This window comes from Triticum aestivum, chromosome 7B, assembly GCF_018294505.1.
Source record: "Triticum aestivum cultivar Chinese Spring chromosome 7B, IWGSC CS RefSeq v2.1, whole genome shotgun sequence".
NCBI lineage: Eukaryota > Viridiplantae > Streptophyta > Magnoliopsida > Poales > Poaceae > Triticum > Triticum aestivum.
The window spans coordinates 26,696,560-26,704,287 of NC_057813.1; positions in this window are offsets into that span (position 1 = coordinate 26,696,560).

Genomic DNA, 7,728 nt, shown 5'->3' on the forward strand with positions numbered 1-7,728 from the left:
GCTAGTAGCGCTCCAAGCCAAGGGGCTTCTCCCCCCAGCTTACATGGTCCCAGTTCGAGCCGGGATTGCCACTTATAATGGCGGAGAGCAAGCGGAGAGCGTCCCCAATCCCTCCAAAGGAGAGTGGGTATGCCCTGTCCCTTATTTAATAAGAGGGCTCGGATTTCCAGTTCATCCGTTTCTCTGGGGGCTCCTGGAGTTCTATGGCCTCTAGTTACACAACCTTACGCCTGCCTCCATATTGCATATTGCGGGCTTCGTAGCACTTTCCAAGCTGTTTTTGGGCATCGAGGCCCATTTCGCGCTGTGGAAGAAGTTATTCTGCCTCGTGCCCATTCTCAGGAGGGGTCGATATATCAAGTGGGCGGAGCCGAACTATGGCGCATCGCCGGGACCAGATATCTATCCGGAACCCCAAAGAAGGCGTCCGAAGACTGGCCTTCAGAATGGTTTTATATAGAAGACGTCCCTCTGCCGGACCCTGTACGGATCGGCCTCCCTGAGTTTGATAATGCTCCCTTGAAGAAATGCCTGAGCTGGCGCCCACGGAGCCCTCAGAAGGAAAATGACAGGGACGTCTGAGGGAGTCCTGGACTAGGGGGTGTCCGGATAGCCGAACTATCATCATCAGCCGGACTCCAAGACTATGAAGATACAAGATTGAAGACTTCGTCCCGTGTCCGGATGGGACTTTCCTTGGCGTGGAAGGCAAGCTTGGTGATACGGATATGTAGATCTCCTACCATTGTAACCGACTCTGTGTAACCCTAGCCCTCTCCGGTGTCTATATAAACCGGATGGTTTTAGTCCATAGGACGAACAACAATCATACCATAGGCTAGCTTCTAGGGTTTAGCCTCCTTGATCTCATGGTAGATCTACTCTTGTAATACGCACATCATCAATATCAATCAAGCAGGACGTAGGGTTTTACCTCCATCAAGAGGGCCCGAACCTGGGTAAAACATCGTGTCCCTTGTCTCCTGTTACCATCCGCCTAGACGCACAGTTCGGGACCCCCTACCCGAGATCCGCCGGTTTTGACACCGACTTTGGTGTTTTCATTGAGAGTTCCTCTGTGTCGTCGCCGATAGGCTCGATGGCTTCTTCGATCATCAACAACGACACAGTCCAGGGTGAGACTTTTCTCCCCGGACAGATCTTCGTATTCGGAGGCTTTGCACTGCGGGCCAATTCGCTTGGCCATCTGGAGTAGATCGAAAGCTACGCCCCTGGCCGTCAGGTCAGATTCGGAAGTTTGAACTTCACGGCTGACATCCACGGAGACTTGATCTTCGATGGATTCGAGCCACGGCCGAGCGCGCCGCACTATCACGATGGGCATGATTTAGCTCTGCAGCCGGACAGTGCCCTGGAGGCCGCACACGAGTCCGCTCCGACCCTCAATTCGGAGCCGGCTGCGCAGATCGAGGACGGGTGGCTAGACACCGCCTCAGGAGCTGCAACCTCTACGGCGATGGAGCCGAATACTGACCTTATCCCTTGTGAAGCTTGTGACTCCGAGGTGCCGGACTCCTCGCCGGACTCCGAACCTCCCGCGCCCCCTCCAATCGAATCCGATTGGGCGCCGATCATGGAGTTCACCATTGCGGACATCTTTCAACACTCACCTTTCGGCGATATCCTGAGTTCGCTAAAGTATCTCTCGTTATCAGGACAGACCTGGCCGGACTGCGGTCAGGACGGTTGGGATGCGGACGACGAAGAAATTCAAGGCCCACCCACCACCCACTTAGTAGCCACTGTCGACGATCTAACCGACATGCTAGACTTCGACTCCGAAGACATCGACGGTATGGACGACGATGCCGGAGACGACCAAGAACCAGCGCCTATGGGGCACTGGAAAGCCACCTCAACTCATGACGTATACATGGTGGATACACCAAAAGGAAGCGATAACGAGGAACAACGGGACGTGTCGAAGGACAACTCCCCCGACAAACAACCAAAACGGCGACGCAAGTGCCGCCCGAAGTCCCGCCTCGATAACAACGGCACCCATACTGACCCAGCCTAAGAGCAGGGCGAAGCAGTGGACGACGAACATGCCACCAAGCAACCATCCTAACAAGATGAATTGGACAAGCAACCCATCCCCGGCAAAAACAACAGTCCAGACGATCTCATGCCGGACACATCAGCGGAGCATAAGAACCTTCATAAAAGGCTCGTCGCCACTGCAAGAAGTTTGAAGAAGCAAAAGCGGAAGCTCAAAATAGCGGAGGACGCACTCAGAATGAGATGGAGCAAAGTACTCAATACCGTAGATAAATACGGCGATAGTCACCAGGCAAAGAGCTACCCGAAGCGCAAGCTATTGCCTGAATTTGACGAGGAGGCCGTAGAGCCCCCACAGTCAAAAAAGAAAGAGGCCGCCTGGCCGGATAGACGACCAGATGACAGGCTAAGAGCGGCAAGCGGCGCCGCACACAAGCCGACACACGATCCACATAAGGATCCTCGCAAAAAGGATGGACCGGTCAGGTCCATCTATGGGCCAAAAAAGAAGACTCCAGGGAGCAACATAACACGCCGAGTGTTTGAAGACAACGGCACACCTAAATACAGGGGCGCCGCACACCCACTATGTTTCACCGATGAGGTACTGGATCATGAATTTCCAGCGGGATTCAAACCCGTAAACATAGAGGCATATGACGGAACAACAGACCCCGGAGTCTGGATTGAGGATTATATCCTACACATACATATGGCCAAAGGAGACGATCTCCATGCCATAAAATACCTACCCCTCAAGCTCAAAGGGACAGCTCAGCATTGGCTCAAAAGCCTCCCAGAAAATACAATTGGAAGTTGGGAAGAGCTCGAGGATGCGTTTCGAGCAAATTTTCAGGGGACTTATGTCCGCCCTCCGGATGCAGACGATTTAAGTTACATAACTCAATAGCCCGGAGAGTCAGCACGCAAATTCTGGAATAGGTTCCTCACCAAAAAGAACCAAATAGTCGACTGTCCGGACGCCGAAGCCTTAGCAGCCTTTAAGCATAACGTCTGAGACGAATGGCTCGCGAGACACCTCGGCCAGGAAAAACCAAGAACAATGGCCTCGCTAACAAGCCTCATGACCCGCTTTTGCGCCGGGGAAGATAGCTGGCTGGCAAGATGCAGCACCAGCGACCCGAGTACATCCGAGGTCAGGGATGGAAATGGAAAATCACGACGCAGAAAAGATCAGCGCCGGAATAAGGAAAATGGCCCAAATAGCACGGCGGTCAACGCCGGGTTCAAAAGCTCTCGGCCGAATAATAAAACACTCCTCTTAAGGACAATAGTGATGAGCTATCCAACCTAAATAAAATCTTGGATAGGATATGTCAAATCCATAGTACCCCCGGGAAGCCTGCAAACCATACCCACAGAGATTGTTGGGTCTTCAAGCAGTCCGGCCGACTTAACGCCAAACACAAGGGGCTCGACACACCAAGCGAAGACGACGACGAACCCCACAAGCAGCATGCCGGAAAACAGAAGACTTTCCCACTAGAAGTCAAAACAGTGAACTCACTTCATGTGATAACAAGGAAAAATAGTGCGGCACCTACTAAAACACGCGCCGCACGGTCCACCCCAGTAGAGTCCCGAAATTGGATGTTTAAACCAATTACTTTCGACCATCAGGATTACTCCAGAAGTGTTCGAAACGCAGGAGGGACTGCTTTGGTATTGGATCCCATAATCGACGGACTACAATTCACACAAGTCCTAATGGATGGCGGGAGCGATATAAACCTGCTATACCAGGACACCATCCGCAGAATGGGGATAGACCCTAACAAAATTCACCGTAGCAGCACTTCCTTCAAAGGAGTGACGCCAGGCCTTTACACCAATTGTACAGGATCTGTACTACTAGAGGTCGTGTTCGGTTCATCCGACAACCTCCGTCGCGAAAAGCTCATTTTCCATATCGCCCCATTCAAAAGTAGCCATCAAGCACTACTGGGACGCGAAGCTTTCGCCAGCTTTAATGCAATACCGCATTACGCGTCTCTTACGCTTAAAATGCCCGGTCCACACGGCATAATCTCAATAAAGGGTAACTCCGAGTGTTCTTCGACCACGGAAAACGTGAGACTGCCTTGACAGCCACACACTAATCCGACCTTGCCGGCCAAAGCCCCTAAAAACAGGTCATTCAGACCTCGGACACGGTTAGGCGAGTCCGGCATAAATAAAAAAGGGGATTCCCACCCGCATACCTCTTTACAAGGGGCTGCACGTATAAACAATGGGAGCCAATAAAGCTCAACTTTATTCATCTTCCAAATCATACTTTATTTTAAATACATCTTTTGCACGATATTTTTTCCAAACTAAGTTCTTCTCTTTTACAGATGAAGCACGTGCTACACCCGTCCAGGATACAACACAACGGAGACACAGGCGCAGACGTGCAGCAGGGACCCGTTGCAAGGATTCTTTTCAGATTAAGACCCTGCGTAAACCTTTCTTACTGTCTCTTGTTGATACACATCCCCCGGTTTCCTACCATAACCGAGGAGGAGGTTGGCGTTTTGGCATCGGCCGCGTCAGAAGTTCTCGCCCGTACCTGGACAAGAGGGGCTTAGGGCATTGTTCTGCCCGGTATCATAAAGACCGAATACCTCAGGGAGTGTTCGGCGTCTTGAGTTAGGCCTTATATGCATCAGCTCCGAATCATGTCTTTGGTAAAATGTTGGGTTTGCCCGGCTCCTGTGTTTTGCTGCCTTACGTTCCGCTCCATCGGCTAACGCGGCACCAGGAGAACTACTACGATTGTGCCCCGGTTCGGCCGGGCGAGCACCTCAGTAGAGAAAGCCGAAAACTGACTGTCATGATATAGCGAGAGACTGGTCAACCACTCAATCGACTACTGGAATGTTTAGAATTCCTCCGCTTTGACGAAGGACCGCTTCCCAGTCAGGCACATACGCGCCCTGAGTTCGGAGAGCATGGTGCCTCTAGGGGCTATATAGTAGCCCCACCATCGAGCTCCTATGGCTAAGTGAAAGTGATAAAGCATTATAGTCCGGTTGCCTAGTTTGCTATGCTATCACCTTCTTCAAAGGACCAAGACGTTGGATTAAGTGTGAAAAAGTGCTTTTTTTGCAAACACCCCCGCACCATGTGCATGGGGGCTGAAGCCAAAGACTGCCATCTTTCAGGTTATACATACATATACAGCCGCACAGGAGATAGTTCAATACTTGAACGCACAAGTATAAAAAGCCGTTACATTATAAACATGATCTCACAAATCATACATGTCTCTTAGGTTCAGAGAAACGCCGAAGAGCCTGCTTAACAGGCTTGAATCCTTTTAGGATGTTTAGGTTGTGCTCGGCCAGCCTGCGTGGGATTCCTGGCATGTCTGAAGGGTGCCAGGCAAAGATGTCCCAATTTTCGCATAGGAATTCTCGTAGTGCGTCGTCTACATCAGGGTTTAATTGTGCCCCGATGGAGGCCGTTTTTGTAGGGTCCGTTGGATGGACTTGGAATTTGACTATTTCGTCTGCCGGTTTAAAGGAGGTGGACTTGGATCTTTTGTCGAGTATCACGTCGTCCCTATCCACCGTGGAGCGCAGCGCAGTTAGTTCCTCGGCTGCTAGGGCTTCGGATAATGCCTCAAGGGCCAGTGCGGCTGTCTTGTTTTCGGCGCGGAGTGCTATGTCCGGGTCACTAGCAAGAGTGATGATTATGTTGTGTCCGGGCATTTTGAGCTTCATGTACCCGTAATGGGGTATAGCTTGAAAAATTGTGAATGACTCTCGCGCTAACAGAGCGTGGTATCCGCTGCTGAACGGGGCCACTTGAAATGTGACCTCCTCGAACCTGTAATTATCCGGCGTGTCGAACACCACATCTAGTGTGATTTTTCCTGTACAGCACGCTTCCCGACTGGGGATTATTCCTCTAATGGTTGTGTTGCTTCGCTCAATGCGGCTCCAGTCTATTTCCATTTTTTGAAGGGTTTCCTCATAAATGAGGTTCAATCCGCTGCCACCGTCCATGAGTACCTTGGTAAGTCAAAAGCCGTCCACTATCGGACTGAGGACCAATGCGGCTAGTGCTCGGGCTGTTCGGAATTTAGGTTCGTCACTGGCATTAAAGGTAATGGCCATGTCACTCCATGGGTTTATTGTTGCTACCTGGTAGACTTTGGTAAGGCTGCGGAGTGTTTGTTTCTGCACATTGTTTGATGCGAAAGTCTGGTGCTCTGCGGATTCTGGAGTTAGAAGCTCCTCGCCACTTCTGGCCACCTGCCGGAGTATCCAACATGCTCTAAGGCTATGAGTTGGTGTGACGCCCTCTGTACTATGAATTTTACAGGGTCCATTGAGCCATCCCTCCAGTACGGTTCCATACCCTATAGAGGGTTTTTGTTTTTTGGTGATTAACCCCTGTGCATGGCGATAATGCGCCCTTTTATTTTGGACTGGGGTTGTATTCAGGGCCGGATCGTCCCAGAATTTTATTTCGGTTTTTCGGACGCTTTCCATCGCACAGTATTTTCATACCATGGATGCCAAGTCAGTGAAGCGTGTAATATCACGGCGACTTATGGCGTTGAGGATTCCGATGTCCGTGCAATTATTGCAGAAGGATGAAATTGCATCCTCCTCGCTCCAGTCCTCTATCCTGTTGGCCCAGTAATGATGTACTGTTTTTGTGGGCTCTTGCCGAACTTGGGATAGATCCCTTATGTTAGGGTGGGCGGGTGGAGTTAAATCCGGAACCTCGCCCGATCTGAGGCTCAGGGGTCAACGAGTTTCTGAATTCGGAAGCTTGGGTTCTTGGATGATGTCCAATGAATCTGGCCTGCTGCCTGACTTTAGGTTCAGGGCTTGAGTGACGTCCTCCCTCCGCAGGTATCCGGCTTGGGGGGATCGGGAATCCGGACATATTTGGTCCTTAAGATGGGTATAGATTCGCCGCATTGTTCCTCCACCACTGGGATGTGGTGGGTGACCTGGGCAGAGTCAATTTCTCTTGGATCGGTTTTAAGCCCAATCTGATCGTAGTCTGTAGCGACTCCCAGGGCGGCGATGCGATCCAAGAGCTCGTTTAAGGAAGAGAGCTCCATCGGATCTAACTGTTCGGCGAGTTCCGAGTCGATGTGGAGATTTCTTTTGATGACCCAAGAAGTCATCGTCGGCGCGGCGGCCGAACAGGCGGTCATAAGAAAACCGCCTAGCCGGAGAGTTTGGCCGATAGCCAAAGCTCCTTTAGCAAGAGTGCCGTCTTTAAAGACGGGACGTGGCATCCTTCCTGATGGAGACGGCACAGTGGAACTCTCAATGAAAGCACCAATGTCGGTGTCAAAACCGGCGGATCTCGGGTAGGGGGTCCCCAACTGTGCGTCTAGGCGGATGGTAACAAGAGACAAGGGACACGATATTTTTACCCAGGTTTGGGCCCTCTCGATGCAGGTAAAACCCTACTCCTGCTTGATTAATATTGATGATATGGGTAGTACAAGAGTTGATCTACCACGAGATCAGAGAGGCTAAACCCTAGAAGCTAGCCTATGGTACGATTGTTGTCCGTCCTACGGACTACACAGAGTCAGTTACAATGGGAGGAGATCTACATATCGTATCGCCAAGCTTGCCTTCCACGCCAAGGAAAGTCCTATCCGGACATGGGACGAAGTCTTCAATCTTGTATCTTCATAGTACGGGAGTCCGGCCAAAGGTCATAGAC